Source organism: Arachis duranensis, chromosome 3, assembly GCF_000817695.3.
Source record: "Arachis duranensis cultivar V14167 chromosome 3, aradu.V14167.gnm2.J7QH, whole genome shotgun sequence".
NCBI lineage: Eukaryota > Viridiplantae > Streptophyta > Magnoliopsida > Fabales > Fabaceae > Arachis > Arachis duranensis.
Genome location: NC_029774.3, coordinates 72,288,829 through 72,307,672, shown reverse-complemented (window position 1 = coordinate 72,307,672; position 18,844 = coordinate 72,288,829). Strand labels below are relative to the sequence as shown.

Sequence of the window (18,844 nt, the reverse complement as noted above, 5' to 3'; positions counted from 1 at the left end):
GAGAGAGGATGTCGCGACTGAACAGAGGCTGGCGAGGCTTTGTTATATGCTACTAAATATACCTTCCTGTAATCTGATGGTAAAAATGTACTCTTTTTTTGTATTCAAACAAGTCTACAAGTGGTTTTAATAACTAGGTCACTTCTTAAGGTAGTCTATATCTGAGTATCTGGCTGCTGAGGGAAGAAAGTTATATTTTATTCTCTATTCTTTCTTCTGAGTGAGTGAGTATGAGTATGAGTATGAGTATCAGTATGAGTATGATGTAGTGGATGCCAATTTAGAACTGTAAATTTTGTTTATTTGATTCTTCGGATGATTGATGGGACTGGGAATCTTATGTGTGATTACCAGAAAAAATTTATTTTTTGAAAATATAATTTTTTTGAATAAAAGAGCTCAACACAAAAAGTGGAGCAAGAACAACAACAAGCAAATAGAAAAGTTAAAAAAGAAAAAAAAACATTACAAAGAAACTCATCAACTATTTTTTGTGCCCCTCCTTCTTATAGTGTACTCCTGATTTTGTACTCCTAATTTTGTATTTGGAAAAACATCTTTAACCACTTGAATCTTATTAAAACTCTGTCAATCCAATTGGAAGATCACTAAGCAAAAGTCCACCAGTTGCATATCTTCTTTTATCAATTCTTACTAAAACTCTGTTAATCTGACAACATCCTTTCTCCCCTCCACCTGCACAATCTCGTTGAAGTCTCCCATAAAGGCTGACATAACTCTGCAATATAACTCAATTTCTCCCACACAACAAATTTCTCTTCTCTTGTATGAACTCCATATACCACATAAAGCATAATTGAAATTATTTTTAGTAAGACCCCTTCAACACACAACCAAAACTCCGCTTTATGACAACGACTCATTTTAAACATTATTTCATCCCAAATTAATAGTAAACCACTTGAGGCACCCTCCGACTCAACATATTCTCATCCCGCAACATCACTCTCTCGAATTCTTATTACATCAAATTTCGTCACTACCGGCCACTTAATCTCAAACAAGCTCAACATATTTAACTTAAATTTTTTTCTTGAGGTTTTTGAGCATGCTCAATATTCTATCACCCATTAACCCCTACCATTCTAAGAACAAATTATTTTTATAAATTATTACACACCTTTTTTATTTTTGGGCTTGCAACGTCTTTCTTTCTCTTTCTGTTTTGCCAATCTTCTTTTTTGAGCAATTTCTTCATTTTGTGCTTGGAGAATAGCCATAATATCATTTTCTTCATTGTATAAAATTGCACCTGATTCCAACGCTAGATCCCAAGTTTTTTTTTTATTTTCAAGCATCTGCTCCAAAATATTATTTAAGTTTCCCTCACTTCCTTCATTATTTTCTGAACCACCATCATCAACCACCCTCTTCCTAACTACTTTTTCATCATGTTCCGATAGCTCTCCCTGTCTATTTGTCAATGTTGTTCCCTTTGTGCCGAAACCCATGCCTCTATTATTCACAATGCCATCCCTATCACGCGTTTCTTCATCAACGTCTTCTGTACCATCATCATCAACATACACACCCAACCCACCAGTCCCTCCATTCAATGTCATTGCAGGGAGAGTAGCGGCTTGGTTCTCCGCCACCAACTTTTCCTCGATCTCATGACCCAACATAGGTGGCATTAGGGTTGCACATTTTTCTTGCCACATTAAACCTCCTTTTCCGCAGTCAGTCTTTAACTTTCCTCCTTCAACAGCGATTCGGTCTCCCTCAATCTTCTTTAGGACAGTTTCTAGCGCATGTTTTGCAGATGCAGGTTCCTGCACACTTGTCATAGACCTTTCTCTAGCGTGCCCATCCCTATTGTGAAAATCGTGCTCTATTTCCATCAAGCCTGACTCAGATTCTAGACCCAACCCAACATCACCGAACCGGTTGATTGAGGAAGCCGGGTCCAAAGATCCTTCTCTATCTTTTTTGGACATCTTTGAATTGTTGGGTCTAGCACCAAGCCTAATATGAACCTTCTTTGTCTTATTCCTTTTGTCCCTCCTTTCTAATCCATTAAAGTTACCATCATAAATCCATGTTACTGTATCTTCAGAATCAGCTTCATAATTAATATGATCACATCCCACATAATCTGCTCTCCCTTCAATTTCTTCATAAATTGGTTGATATGTTACCGTTTTTACCTGATTTTGTTTTGAATGATCATTAATCCACTCATTCAAAATAATTTTAGGAATTACCAACCTGCCCTTATCTTTTTTGTCTTCCCTCAGCTCCCCCACCACCACATCGGCAGCCTAGTCGTTGAATACCGCCAATTTTGTAGCTCGTGCACTCCTTAAGCTTGTACCCACACACTCTCTTTCCACAACTGTTCTTCGTTGTTCACAAATATAGTCACTTTTTTTATTAGCTTCTTCATAACAATTCAATCCAAAAGCCTCCCATCCCACTTCTTTAACTAGCACATCAAATCTACTGATACCTATTGTGATATGGACCCATTCATTAATCATATCCATGATACAAGTATCAATTTGTACTCGTCCAACACTAAAAGACATGCACGATTCTGTCACTTTGTCACAACCGACTACTTCCCCCCATTGGCCTCCTAACATACTAAAGGTATCTGTTGACCACGCATGTAACGGAACCCCGTAACATTCTAACCATACTCTTTGAGTTTCACATTGCTCTGTCTCATCCCATCTCTATATACTATAGAAGAATTGCAAGAGACTATGCATTTTAAACGTATATGCTTCTTCCGCATTCAATGAGGAAACAAAAGTCAAAAGAACTTTATATGCTCTCAATTTCCGTACTTAGACAACTTGAGGCAGGTTTTTTCCAATAATCTTTTTCAAGGAACTTAAATCAATTGCCTTCGTCATACTGCCGACCAGACTTATCTGTAGCCATTTCAGATTCTCTTTCACCACTGATACAATTATCAAAGAATAGAATGGTTTAATGTTTTGATCTGTCATGCTCATGAGACTGTATTGGCTTCATTGTCTACATCTCTAGCTATATTTTATTTTTGTTATGGTTTTGGTCTACAATAAATCAGTCTTATACCATCCCTTCAAACTTGTTAACAATATATTATACTTTTACAACTCTATCATTTAGCTGATTCGTTATTTTGAAATATAAAATACTGTTCTGGTAGAGTCATCACTTGATAGAGTCGTCTCCCTTTTTGTAGCACATTAAATATCACAGACTAATAAAAACTTTTGGGACTGTATTGTAACTTCCAACCTTTAGGATATTTTGACTCTATACATTGCATAAGTTACATTACTTAATTGATGGATTTCAATTTATTGTTACCAATCATATCTATTGCCAATTGCATGTCAGATCCAGATTATTAAAGGTTATGCCATATTTATTTGGGAGAGAAAGAACCATTCAGCAAATATTTAAGAAGAAGAGGTCAATCGATGCCAAATTCAAGAATGGTAGCTAAAGTTCAAATCTGTATCTATCAAGACCATAATTCATAAACTCCTTGAATCTTTTATTCAGTACCTTCCTGATGACTCTGGGACATTTTTGTTGCCTATTTTTGTGTTGGAAGAAGATGCCTTGCCGAATAGAATTCATAATTTAGATGATGAAGATTTTCAGGTGTCAGAAGGAACTACTGATGAAGCAGAAGAACCTTCTCCACTGCCTTTATTTCCAGAACTTGAGTTGAAAATTAAGGAATCCATTGAGTCCCTTGGGGGTGCAGTCTTCCCCAAGTTGAATTGGAGTGCCCCAAAAGATTCGGCTTGGATAAATACTTGTGGCAGCCTTCGTTGCACCTCTTTCAGTGAGATTACACTCTTATTCCGCGCATCTGACTCATTGGTGCATGATTTGTGCCACGCTTATGACTCTTGCCAAGATAAATATTCGTCCAGAACCCAAGAGTTTTTTTCTTGCCCTTCGAAAATGGTATCCATCCCTTCAACATGACATGGAGTTTCGTTGCTTTTTGCGAGATCAGAAATTACTTGGAATTTCTCAGCGAGAAGTTACTACCTTTTATCCTCCTTGATTTGAAAAGAAGAGGAGCCTCCAATTGCTGATACAGGGATTTTTCAACAGTTATGTTAGAGATAGAGTTGAGTTTGAAAACTACTCATTTGATGTTTATATTACAAGGGACAAGAGAGTTAAGGTCATGGACTTCAACCCTTGGGTTGCCTTTACCAGAGAGGGAACCTAGAAAGTAAAAAAAAAGGGAACTGTGTATTCTTAAAAACTATTTCGACAACTGATAACAGATGAGCAATAAACATAAAGAAGTTTAACCCCAAGTATGTTGGGTCATTTGATGTATTAGAACAAACTGAACTAGTAGTATCTCAAGTGTTTTTATTACCGTACTTTTGAACTTGTGCAATGCATTCCTTACCTCGCAGCTCTTGAAATGTATTTCTCCATGCAACTTATGTCCGAGAACCTTAACCAGTTCAATTCAAGAAGATCTAGAATTTCGAGTGACTCCAATTAGGATTGACGATGTCAACATTAAGAAACTTCAAAGATAGGAGGTCTCATTAGTGAAGGCGACATGAGAATCAAGTCAAAGAGGAGAAGCATACCGGAGGATTTGAACTAGGATGAGAGAGGACTAACCGTGCTTAGTCGTAAGTAGTTAAATTTGGGAGCAAAATTCTAAATTAGGTGGGTAAGATGCAAAACCCGAAAAATTAGTAAATAATTAGCTAATAAATTAATTATTAATCAGAAAAATTAGAAAATGGGATTCTATAGTTTAATGAGGTAGAGCAAATTAAAATAAGAATTTTGACATTAATTTTAAACAATTTGGCCTAAAATTGAGCCGAATGAACCGAACCGATCGAATTGAACCCAAACCGGACCTGTGGGCCCAACCAACTTCTTTAAGTTAATGAGCATCCGTTTATTCTTCTTCTTCTTCTTCAATGAAGAACCCGTGGAGCATACAAGGAAAGGGAGGAAAGGTTCCAAACCCTTGGCATAGATTCAAACTCATGTAACTTTTGATCTGGAGCTCTGATTGATGCATCGTTTGCAGCCACGCGTCCACAATGACGAGCTCTACGAAGTCCGATACCTTTCAAGGTGAGAAAATCACATTCCTAGCTCTTACTTTCTCTTCTTTGGTTCAAAAATGTTGAGGTTTTGAGGTATTGATATTTTGTGTGTTGGGTATTAAATTTGGATATGTATATGTGTCGTGATGACTTGCATCATCTACCCTTTTTTCTTGCATAAAAAGGACCATAAAAGAGGCATAATCTCATTTGATCATTGCAATACATGCCTTAATTGATGAATATCATAGTATATTACTTTGAAATGAGTTTGTGCTGAATTTCAGGAGAAAAAGACATCAAAAATGGGAAGGAAACAACAAAACAAGTGGGGCGTGTGAAGTAGGCGTACCACTTGGAACAAACGCCACAAAATTACATTGGCGTGGCACCCCAGAAGCTGGGCGTGACACGCCAGTACAACTTTCTAGAGAGCGACAATGAAGACCATTGAAGGGGCGTGGCACACCAATTCATTATTTAGAAGGGTTAATCACTATGGCGTGCCACTTTAGTTCAAAGGCGTGGCACGCCAGCTCTAAAATTCACTTGGGCGTGCCACTTGAGGATCAAGGCATGGTACGCCAAGCTTAAGAGACCTACAATTGGATGGGCGTGCCACTTGAGCAACATGGCATAGCACGCTGGTACAAGAATTCAGAGAGGAGGATGATGGCTAAATGAGGTCTGGGCATGCCACTTGAGCAACCAGGTGTGGCACGCCAATGAACAAGAAGGCAAAGCAAAGCTGGGAGTGCCACTTGGTGTCAAAGGCGTGGCACGGCAACCCAATAATTCCACTAAGGCATGCCACTTGAACAACACAGGCATGGCACGCCAATGCACAAAGAAGACCCAAACCAAAGCTGGGCGTGCCACTTGGAGTCGAAGGCGTGGCACGCCAGCTCACATATCTCACTTGGGCGTGCCACTTGTATGACCAGGCGTGGCATGCCAACACTCAGAGAAGCCAAGCAAAAGCTGGGTGTGCCACGTGGTATCGAAGGCGTGGCATGCCAACAAAGGAATCTCACTTTGGCGTGCCACTTGAACGTTCAGGCATGGCACGCCAGCTCTTAGAAAAAAGGCTAGTGATGGGCGTGGCACGCTGGTAGTGTTTTCCAGAGAAGGAGATAAGAAGCCAATGAACTGCGCGTGCCACTTGAACGATGAGGCGTGGCATGCCAGTAAGGGGATGGGGCATTTAGAGGGGCGTGGCACGCCAGACCATGGGCGTGCCATGCTGGTACAAGTTTCCAGAAAGTATGAAGATGAGGAAATAGCGTGGGTGTGCCACTTTGTATTGAAGGCGTGGCATGCCAGGCTACTTGAGGTTATTAAAATGGCCTGCGCGTGCCACTTTGGCTCGAAGGCGTGGCACGCCAGGTTACAAAGGTCAATTAAAATATCATGGGCGTGCCACTTTGGCTCGAAGCCGTGGCACGTCAGGGATGCAATGAAGGAGGGCGTTCCACTTGGATGATGAGGCGTGGCACACCAAGCCAGAATCAAAGGAAGCATGACACGCCAGTGAAGCGCCAGTCACATGCCAGCTGGAAGATCACGTTTGTTAAGTTTCTTTTCCCTCCAAATTGTAATTTTCTTTTCACTTTTGTATTTTCCTTTATTTTTTTAGACCTAGCAGTAGTATAAATATCCCTTGGAAGTATTAAAAAGGGAGATCTGAGCAGTAAGGGGATCGTGGATAGTTCTCGTTGGATTCACTTTTCACTTTTTACACTTTTTCTCTTCCATCTCTTATACTTTCTCTCTGAGCTATGAGTAGCTAAATTCCCTCTCATTGAGAAAGGGAGCTCTATTGTACTTGATGGATTAATGATAGTGAATTTCTTCTTCTCTTCATCTTCTCTTTGATTTTCTAGAAGGAATTTCATTTTTCATGCTTAGTGTTCAATTATCTTGGAAAAGAGATTGAATGCAAAATAGGTTTCATGGGAACCTTGGAAAATAAAACATGAAACCATGCTAGAAATCCCTTCTCACACTTGAGTAGGATCTGGGTTTTGGTGCTTGGATATGGTGACATATAATCCTTCCTCTACTTGGACCTATGATGATGTGTGGTATAATCAGGAACCAATCATATCTCTCTTCATGAGCAATTAGACCAAGAAATTGGCTATTGATCAAGATCTGAGAGATTGAGTCACCAAGGGATTGGGGCTCAATCAATTATGATTGCCAAGAGGTCAATGAGTTGCATGATTGAAGAGGATATAAGCTGGATTTAATCCAAAGAGACAATATCTCCTGATCTCAATGAATCCCCCTTATTCTTATCTCTCCTATTCTTTTATAGCTTTCATTTACATTATGCAAATCCCCATTCCCTATTTACATTCTTGCCATTTCTATTTCTGCACTCTATTGCCTTTCTTTATTCATTTGCCATTTATGTTTCTGCCATTTATTATTCTGCAATCACAACTTATTCTGTTTAGCTTGACTAATTCACCAATTGATTAAAAATTGCTCAAATCTACCAATCTCTGTGGATACGATCCCACTTCACTGTGGGTTATTACTTGACGATAATATTGGAGCGCTTTCCAAAGAGCGAATTCACCATTTTTATTATGGGGAGTGAATTCAAACTCATCGAGTTTTATGGCGCCGTTGCCGGGGATTGGTTTGAATTTAACAATGATCAAATTGATTGGAGAACTAGATTAAGCATTTCATTCACCTTGTTGCTTTTCTTTTTTTTGTGATCTTTAATTTCTTTTTCTATCTTGATTTTTTTCTTTTTTTTTGGGATCATCTTAACTATTCACTACTCATATTTTCACTCTTCTAACTGTTTGATTTATTGCATCGACCAAGCTAATCGCTAATCTTAACTGAGGCTATTTTTTTTACTTGCTCTCTACCTACTGTGTGTATGATAGGTAGAAGGGGGGAAACTTCATCCTCTTTTGATAGTAAATCTGAGAGGACCTTCCTTAGATTAAGGAGGGAGGCTAGAGGCAAAGGCATAGTTGGAGAGGAACCAGGGGAAGAAGATCTAACCACTACCATGGATGACGAAGTGCAAGACAATGTTGGAGGAGGTGCTGGCAATCATGCTGGGCAAGAGAAGAGAGTCTTAGGCTCCTACATCAACCCGAATCCAGGAAACTGTGTCAGCAACATTCTCAAGCCACAATTCATGCTAACAACTTTGAGTTGAAACCTCAACTCATCACACTTGTCCAGAATAACTGTTCATATGGAGGAAGTTCCCAAGAAAACCCAAATCAACATCTCAACACATTCTTGAGGATATGTGATACTGTAAAGTCCAATGGGGTACACCCTGACACCTACAAGCTACTCTTGTTCCCTTTCTCACTCAGAGATAAGGCAGCAAAGTGGTTGGAAGCATTTCCCATGGAGAGCCTAACCACATGGGAGGATGTTGTAAACAAATTTCTAGAAAGATTTTACCCTCCACAGAGGATCAACAGGCTAAGAGCTGAGGTGCAAACTTTCAGACAGCTAGATGGTGAAACACTCTATGAGGCCTGGGAGAGGTTCAAGGATCTAACAAGAAAATGCCCACCGGATATGTTTAATGAATGGGTGCAACTTCACATTTTTTATGAAGGACTAAACTATGAATCAAAGAAGGTTATGGACCACTCTTCAGGGGGTTCACTTAACAAGAAGAAGACCATTGAAGAAGCCATACATGTCATTGAAACTGTAACTGAGAATGACTACTTCTATGATTCAGAAAGAGGCCAAAAGAAAGGGGTGTTGAAACTCAACTCTGTAGATGTCTTGCTGGCACAAAACAAGGTCATTGCAGCACAACTAGCAGCCTTGACCAAGAAGATAGAGAACAACCAAGTTGCAGTTATCCAAGCTCAAGCACCACCCCAAGAAGGAGATGCACTAGAAGTTGAATGTGAGCAACCAAACTATGTGCACAACCCCTCTCGACCACCATATGACCCCAACTCCAAGACATACAACCCAGGATGGAAGAACCACTCAAACTTTGGGTGGAGTAACCAACAAAACCACAACCAAGATTATAACAAGCCATACCAATCCAATTAGTACCAAAATCACAACCCCAACCATTAATCAAACAACAACAGACCCTACCACAATCCACCTAACACGTCATACCCTTCCACCCAGCAAACACACAACAACCACCATCAACACACATTAACCTCAACCATGCAACCATGTGAGATCAGAGGCAACTTTGAAAGAGTGGAGGCTGCAATCACACAGCTATCATCACAGCTCACAGGGGCCATTTCCACCCTTTTGGAGAGACAAGCACGGGCTGAAAGGAAGATAGATGCCAATCAAGAAGAATATAGATCAAATATGAAAAATCAAGGTGCAGCAATCTCAAATCTGGAAGCACAAGTGGTGATTTTATCTAAGCAAATCCCAATGCGTACACACATATTTCCCAGCGACACCATGGCCAACCCAAGAGGGGAATGCAAGGCCATCACACTTAGAAGTGGAAAAGTGGTAGAAGAGGCAACCCCAAGCCAGGAGAATCATGAAAAGGAAGCTACAGAAAAGCCTGAAAACAAGAAAGAAGAAGATACCCCTGGCCCATCTTCACCGAAGACAGTCTTGAAGCCTTATGTGCCAAAGGCACCTTATCCACAAAGGCTAAGGAAGGATGGGAAGAATGGCCAGTTTTTTAGATTCTTAGAGATCTTCAAAAAGCTCCAAATCAATATACCATTTGCTGAAGCACTAGAGCAAATGCCCCTCTACGCCAACTTCTTGAAGGAACTCATGACAATAAAAAGAAACTGGGGAGAAAAGGAGACTGTAGTGCTACCTGAGGAGTGTAGTGATATCATACAAAAGAAACTTCCCTAGAAAATAAAAGACCCAAGAAGCTTCCAAATCCCCTGCATCATAGGGGATATCAATATTGAGAAAGCCTTATGTGACTTGGGAGCTAGCATCAATCTCATGTCCTTGAACATGATGAGGAGGATGAGAATTGAGGAAGCCAAACCAACAAGAATGGCACTCCAACTGGATGACAGAATATTCAAGTTCCCACATGGGGTAGTGGAAGATTTATTGGTAAAAGTAGGAAAATTCATTTTTCCAGCTGACTTTGTTGTGCTGGATATGGAAGAAGAGGCTAACACTTCAATTATCCTATGAAGGCCATTCCTAGCTACTGTTGGAGCCATCATTAACGTGCAAAAATGGGAACTAGTCTTGAGATTGCATGAAGAAAAGATGGTTTTCAATGTCTTCAAGGCAATGAGTTACCCCAAGGAATCCATAGGAGAATGCATGATGGTAGACACCATGGAACAGATAGTTCAAGGGGTTTTGAAAGAAGAGCAATGTGAAGGGACTATGGAATTGGAGCAGCAAACACCAAGTGGAGAACTACCATAAGAAACCATAGAGAGTTCAATCATGACAAACCACAAAGACAGCAAGGAAGGAGAGGCACCAAAACTAGAGCTGAAAACCTTACCATCAAACTTGAAATATGCATATTTGGGTGACAACAAGACTTACCCAGTGATTATCAACTCAAGCTTGAGTGAGGAACAAGAAGAGGAACTTATCCAAGTGCTGAAACAACACAAAGATGCTATAGGCTGGACGTTTGCAAACTTAAAGGGGATCAGTCCTTCAATGTACATGCACAAGATCCTACTTGAGGAGGGTGATAAGCCCTCAAGACAACAACAAAGAAGGCTGAACCCAACTATGAATGAAGTGGTCCAGAAAGAGGTGTTGAAGTTGTGGCAAGCTGGGATGATCTACCCCATCTCAAACAACCATTGGGTGTGCCATGTGCAAGTAGTCCCTAAGAAAGGAGGGGTTACTGTTGTACCAAATGAGAAGAATGAGCTGATACCAACAAGAACAGTGACTGGCTAGCGCATGTGTATCGACTACAGGAAGCTCAATGAAGCCACCAGGAAGGACCACTTCCCCTTACCATTCATGGACCGGATGCTTGAAAGACTGGTCGGACATGAATACTATTGCTTCCTAGACGGTTATTCGGGTTAAAACCAAATAGTTGTAGACCCCAAGGACCAGGAGAAAACTTCATTTACTTGTCCATATAGTGTCTTTGTTTATAGGAGAATGCCCTTTGGATTGTGCAATGCACCTGCAACATTCCAAAGGTGCATGCTCTCCATATTTTCAGACATGATTGAAAGATTCATTGAGGTATTTATTGATGACTTCTATGTGTTTGGTAACTCATATTCTGATTGCTTGTATCACTTAGCCTTGGTGCTAAAGAGATGCCAAGAGACAAACCTTGTTTTAAATTAGGAAAAATGCCATTTCATGGTTACAGAGGGGGTGGTCCTTGGTTATAAAATCTCAAAAAGAGGCATAGAATTGGACAGTGCAAAGGTGGAGGTGATTGAAAAGTTACCCCCCACCCTGCAATGTTAAAGCAATTAGAAGTTTTCTAGGACATGCTGGCTTCTATAGGAGGTTCATTGGAGACTTCAAGGTTGCCAAACCTTTGAGTAACCTACTCGTCTCTAATGTATCCTTTGTTTTTGATAATGAATGCATGCTAGCTTTTGAAGAACTTAAGAACAAACTTTCCTCTGCACCTATCATAGCACCACCATGCTGGGATTTACCCTTCGAGTTGATGTGTGATGCATCAGATTTTGCTGTGAATGCTGTTTTAGGACAGAGGAAGGATAAATTGGTGCATGTCATTTACTATGCCACAAGGTTCTTAATGAGAATAAAAGGAATTATACCACTACAGAGAAGAAATTACTTGCCATTGTCTTTACTTTTGATAAGTTTAGATCATATCTCATTGGTTCTAAAGTAATTGTATTCACTGATCATGCAGCACTCAAATACTTACTTAACAAACAAGAATCCAAGCCCAGACTAATAAGATGGATCCTACTACTCTAAGAGTTTGACATTGAAATTAAAGACAGGAGTGGAGTAGAGAACAAAGTGGCTGACCACCTCTCAAGGATTCCACAAGAAGAGGAAGAGGCACAGCATTTTGTAGTAAATGAAAGCTTCCCTGATGAACAATTGATGATGATCCAAGAAGCCCCTTGGTTTGCAGACATAGCCAAATTCATGGCCATTGGGGAATTACCAACCAACATCAACAAACACATGAGGAGAAAGCTCATCAAAGATGCCAAACACTACATCTGGGATGAGCCATATTTGTTCAAAAAGTGTGCTGATGGAATCTTGAGGAGGTGTGTATCCCATGGGGAAGGACAAGAGGTGCTTTGGCAATGTCATGGATCTGCATATGGAGGCCATTTTAGTGGGGAAAGAACAGCAGCCAAGGTACTCCAATGTGGATTCTACTGGCCAAGCATTTTCAAGGATGCAAAGGACTTAGTGTCAAGATGTGATGAATGCCAAAGGGCTGGCAATCTACCCAAGAAAAATGAAATGCCACAAAGGTTTATAATGCAGTTAGAATTATTTGATGTGTGGGGAATTGACTTTATGGGACCTTTCCCATCCTCCTACTCAAACAGTTATATACTTGTGGCTGTAGATTATGTATCAAAGTGGGTAGAAGCCATGGCCACTGCAACAAATGACAACAAGGTTGTAATAAGCTTCTTGAGAAGGAATATTTTCAATAGATTTGGGGTTCTCAGAGCCCTCATTAGTGATGGAGGAATGCATTTCTGCAACAAACAATTGGAAACACTCATTCTCAGATATGGAGTCAAGCACAAAGTGGCAACTCCTTATCATCCACAGACCAACGAGCAAGCAGAGATTTCCAATAGGGAGCTTAAAAGGATTTTTGAAAAAACTATTGGAAGCTCAAGAAGGGACTGGTCTAAGAAGCTGGATGATGCTTCATGGGCCTACAGGACAGCCTTTAAAACACCCATTGGGATGTCCCTATACCAATTGGTATTTGGCAAGGCTTGCAATTTGCCAGTTGAGCTTGAACATAGATCATTCTGGGCTCTAATATTGCTAAACTTTGATGAGCAAGCTGCAGGAGAAAGGAGGCTAATGCAACTCAACGAGCTGGAGGGGTTTAGGAACCAAGCATATGAGAATGCAAAAATTTACAAAGAAAATACAAAAAGGTGGCATGATCAAAAGATAGCAAGGAGGGAGTTCACTGAAGGCCAAAAGGTGTCATTGTACAATTCTTGACTTAAATTCTTCCCCTATTCTAGATGGTCAGGACCCTTCACCATCATCAAAGTGTTCCCCTATTGTCAAGTGGAGCTCATGGAGGACAAAACACAAAGAACCTTCACTGCAAATGGCCATAGATTGAAGTATTACCTAGGGGACTCATTGGATGAGAGGAGAGTGAGCTACTACCTCAACTGAGAAAGGAAGAACGTCAAGCTAGTGACGATAAAGAAGTGCTAGTTAGGAGGCACCCCAACACTTTATATCCTTTTGATTTATTGCTTTCTTAGAAGTAGATTGTAAATATTAGCTTAGGAGGTTTAATATCAGTTTTGGTAGTTAGGATATCTTTATGATCTATCTTCTCTTCTATTTTGAGAATTCAACTTGATGAATGCATTTACTGATGATGAGTGATTGGACTGAGAGCTAGCTAAAAAGCTAAGTTTGGTATGGCCACTCACCCACTTAATCTAGGCTTACAACCATTTGGATAAACTAATTTTGAAGAGTAAGCCCAGAGATTAAGTTTGGTGTGGCCACCACCACACAAGGATCACCGAGCAAGCCCAATATCACTCAATATGAAAGCATTTAATATATTGGTAGAAGCCTGAATGTGGGTTTTAATATGTTTAGAAGAGATTAGAAGCAAAAGAATGTGAAAAGATTGGAATTATTTAGCCTCCATAAACACATTAAAAACCCAATGATGAACCCAATTTATTGAGATACAAATGAATTAAGTTTGGTGTCCCAAGGGACACCCATCAGTTGCAACTCCATTCACTGGCACTAAAAAGGAATGTGGAGGATTCTTTTGTCATTACTAATGGGGTTTCAGTTTCATTTTCAGAAGGATGAGTGGGGCCCACATGATTGATAGCAAAGAAGTCAAAGTGTACTTGCACTTTGGAACTCAACATATGCAGGAAGCAAGTGAGATAAGGATTGGCGCCTCTTCCCACGCTAGGCGCCATTCCCCAAGTGGGAAAATGTTAAACCAATTCCACTTCCCACCATTCAAACCACGCCGTTCATCCCCTTTAAAACCCCTCACTTTCCCATCTCTCTCCCACTTCAAACCCCATTCCACACACGAAAGAAACCCGCACAGTTCCTTTCTTTCTCTCGTCTCTTTCCTCTTTTCATTCCCTTTCTTTCCCCTCTCTTTCTTTACTTGATTGCGATAATCAAGTCCTAAGTTTGGTGTTGGAGCAAAAACCTTGTTTTGCTTGCATTTTCTTGCAACATCCCCTTACCATCTCAGAATCCTCAAACACACTCTCTCAACCCAATGGCACCACCAAAATCCTCAGCTTCAAAGAAAAGAAAAAAACTAAAGAACCAACTTCTGGTTCCTCAAGCTCAACCTTCAATGAATACAAGTTCTTCTCCGCATTCAACCAAAACCAATTCTATGGTTGGGTGAGCGAGAGGGAAATCATCCCAGAGGTTGGCTTCCAATTGGGAAGGAACGAGCACCCTGAGATCAACATTGAGATAAACAATAGAGGCTGGACAATCTTGTGCAACCCACCAAAGAAGGTGGTAGAAAGCTTGGTGAGAGAGTTTTATGCCAATGCTGTGCCCCAGCCAGGACAGGCCTATGGTTACATCAGCTATGTGAGGGGGAAATCTATTGACTATAGCCCCTCTAACATAAAAAGGGTGCTGATGGTGAAGCGTACAAATTCCACCCAAAGCTATGAGGAGAGGATGAAACAACCAGACCCAGGATTTCATGAAATCCTGAATGAAATTTGTGTGCTCAATGTGCAATGAATAAATGACAAGGATGGGAGGCCCAACCAGCTGAGAAGAAGGGACTTGAGCCCTCAAGCTAGAGGATAGCTAGATTTTGTGAGAAGATCTTTGATCCCCACATCCAACACTTCAGAGGTGACCAAGGAGAGAGCTGTGCTCATATACAACATTATGAAGGGAGAGAATGTAAATATTGGGGAGCTAATTGCCAACAACAACAACAATAAAATACTGAAAAGCACCAATGAAAGCACAAGGTTGGCATTCTAGAGCATCATACAAGAGCTATGTGATGAAGCTGGAGTTGAGAAAATAATTGATGAGGTGCTAGTGAAACAAGACAAGCCTATAACTGCCAAGAAAATGGCCAAAGTGTTGGCTGTCAACCCACTTCAGAAGGCCAGAGAGCATAGAGCTCATGCTCATATGCCACAACAACAAGAAGAGGCAGAGGAGCAACCACAGTTCCTAGCACTTCAACCGCCACAATATCAGCAATACCAGTAATTTCCTGAAGGAGTAAACTGGGAGCAGCTGCAAGGAGATGTGCATCAAATGAAGGGAGATTTGCACCAATTGAGGGAAGATTGATAAACCACTATTTTATGATTCATATTGTGTTTAATTGTGCGGTTTTATCCAGTCTTTGCCCACTTATTCATATGATTTGCATGTAATTACAATTCCATCCTAAAAATACTCTATGATTGAAAATATGCTTCTTTGGCTTTTATTTTCTTTTATTTAATCCTCTCTTATTACCATTAGATGCCTTGATATGTGTGTTAAGTGATTTCAGGAATTACAGGGCAGGAATGGCTTAAAGGATGGAAAGGAAGCATGCAAAAATGGAAGGAACAAAAAGAATTGAGGAGATAACCAGCGAGAAGTCATGCAGTCACATGGCTGACGCGACCGCGCGAAATGGAAGAAATAACAGTGACGCGCTCGCGTGCCTGACGCAACCGCGTGGATTGGAAGCTGCATGAATGACGCGAATGCGTGGATGACACGCACGTGTGGTACGAGAAACGCTGAGTGACGCGAACCCGTGGACGACGCGGCCGCATGACGTACGTGATCTGCAGAATTTCAGAAGTCACTGGCAGAGTTTTTGGGCCGGATTTCAACCCAGTTTTCAGCCTAGAAACATAGATTAGAGCCAGAGAACATGCAGAGACAGAGAACAACATTCATTCTGCATAATTTTTAGTTTTTAGATCTGAATTTACTTCTCCCCTAGGTTTTATTCACTTGGACATTCATTAGGATTTTGAAGATTTTGGCTTTAGCTTTTGAGAAGAGTCTACCTCCGGTACTAGTCATTATATTCTGTTATTTACTTTTCATTTATTCTTCCATATTCCTAATTCCTCCAGAGTTGACATTTGATTATTTTCACAAGTTATTAATATAGGCTATTTTTATTTTCAATTAATCCCTTTCATTATTATTTATCATGTCTTATTTTATTTTCCCCATTGATTCTGTGAAGTTTATAATTATGATGAGTGAGTAGTTCTATAACTTGATTGGGAGATGATGGAAAGGAAACCTTGAGTTGAATCACTCAAGAGAGAAATTATAATTGGGTTTATTGTTGGATCACCCTCTAATCATTGACACTAGTCCTTCCCAAGGGAGAGGATTAGGACATGTGACTAGAAACAGCTTTCCAACTTGCCTGACTTTCCTTTACCTAGTAAGGGATAACTAAGCAGAGCAACTTCCAATTATTAATTAATCTTGAGAGTACTTCAACAAGAATAGGGCTTCCAACTAATCTACTCCCAGTCAAGGCTTTTATTTAAAATTAATTAAATTCTCTAAATTAATTTCCTGTTTATCAACTCAACCATTTTTGAAAACACCTGATTGATAAAATAGCACATCTTTCTGCAACTTGTTGGGAGACGACCTGGGATTCAAACTCCCAGTATTTTAATTTCAATATTATGACAACCCTTCTAAATTGATAAGCGAATTTTCAGCTGGTTATGGACTGTACTTGCAACGTATTTCTATTAATAATTTCTTAACTCGCCAATTTTCGCCACGTCAATTTTTGGCGCCATTGCCAAGGAGTTGCAACAGTGTGCTAATTTATTGATTGGCATTTATTTAATTACAATTTTTTTTATTTTGTCACTATGAGCTGTACGTTTCTTTCGTTAAATGACGCGTTCACTTCCTAATCCAAGCTTGCCAGTATTTGACCCTGAGATTGAAAGAACTATTTCACGTATAAGGCAAGCTCGGTGTAGGCGAGTCCTCTCTGAGGACGAACCTGAAACGTCATCTAAGGAAGAAACAAGCTCCCCCTCTATTGATCCAGTTGATTTACGTGCAGGTGACATGGCAGCACCTAGGAGAGTCACTATCCAAGAGGAAGGAGCTCCTGATTTTACACTACAACTATTCCAGGCACACCACCCAGTAGTGGCTGTGGATTTTGAAATAAAGTCTTCGCTACTTAACTTGATGCCCAAGTTTCATGGCTTACCTGCTCAAGAGCCTATCAAGCACCTTAGGGATTTTTAGACTGCTTGTTCTACTGTTAAGCATGATGGCACTGATGAAACTTCCATTCTGTTAAAAGCCTTCCCATTCTCTCTTGAGGGAAAGGCAAGAGAGTGGTACTACACTCAACCCGGAACAACTGTTTCCAACTGGGATATGCTTAGAAGAGAATTTTTGGAGAAATTCTTTCCAGCTGAGGTTACCGATAAACTGAGGAAAGATATGTCCATGATCATTCAGGATGAATCTGAGACTCTCTATGAATACTTGGAATGCTTCAATAATCTTCTAGAAGCATGTCCCCACCATATGATTGACAAGATAGTGCTGCTTGGCTACTTAACACAGGACATGAAATCTCAAGATAGGACCACATTGGAAGGTGCTAGCAATGGGTCTATGAAAAAGTACAAGACTACGGAAGAAGCATGACAATTGATAAACCCCGATTTCGTGGTTTATTTTGTGCTTATTTTGAGGGATTAATTCACCTTTTCCCACATTTATTCAATGAAATAGCATGGTTTCGTAATTCTCCTTTGAATTGTGCTTGAATGTAAAAACATGCTTTTTAGGCCTTAAATCGGTAATTTTAATTCATTTTAATTCCATTCGATGCCTTGATGTGTTTATTAAGTAATTTCAGGTCCATAAGGCAAGTATTGGATGGAAGAAATGAAGAGAAAAGCATGCTAAGAAGAGAATGCATGAAGAAACAAAGATTTGGAATGCATCAACAGACGCGCACGCGTACAAAGCGCGCACGCGCAAAAGTGGTTTTCCACAAGGACGCGCACGCGTACATACCGCTTCCGCGCGGATGAGGATTTGCCAATCGACGCACACGCACACATGGCGCGCGTGCGCGCCAATACTCTTACTTGGCCCACTTAAAGGCAAATCGCTGGGGGCGATTTCTGAGCAGCCCAGGCCCAATTCTAACTTGTTTCTGAGTGTATTTCATGCAGAATTGAAGTCCAAGCAAGAGGGAAGCAATTAATTGTAGGTTTAGCATCATGTAGGTTAGTTTCTAGAGAGAGAAGCTCCCTCTTCTCTCTAGAATTAGGTTAGTTAATTTCCGTCTTAGATCAAGGTTTAATTACATGTTTTTATCTTATTTCTTTTATGATTTCTTACTTCTACTCCTTCATTCTCATGATTTGTAGTGTTAATTTCCCATTTTGCTCTCTTTTATGTTCATGAACCCATGTTGGATTTGATTTACTTTTAATGCAATTTAATGTTTGTTGTTCTTTTATTGTTGATTTGAATTGTGGATTTACTTTTCTTGCAATTGGTAGTTGGTAGATTTTACATTCTTGCTCATTTACCATGCTTTCCAT

General features: G+C 40.2%; 1 non-coding gene and 1 pseudogene across 1 annotated transcript; one reads left to right on the top strand and one right to left on the bottom strand.

Moving 5' to 3' along the window:
- Positions 1-3,423: 3,423 nt before the first annotated feature.
- Positions 3,424-18,844, top strand: part of LOC107479246 (uncharacterized) — a 42,826-nt pseudogene continuing 27,405 nt past the window's right edge.
- On the bottom strand, positions 8,535-8,642 carry LOC127745840 (small nucleolar RNA R71). Its single transcript, XR_008007464.1, has one exon. It is a non-coding gene; the product is annotated as a small nucleolar RNA R71 (small nucleolar RNA).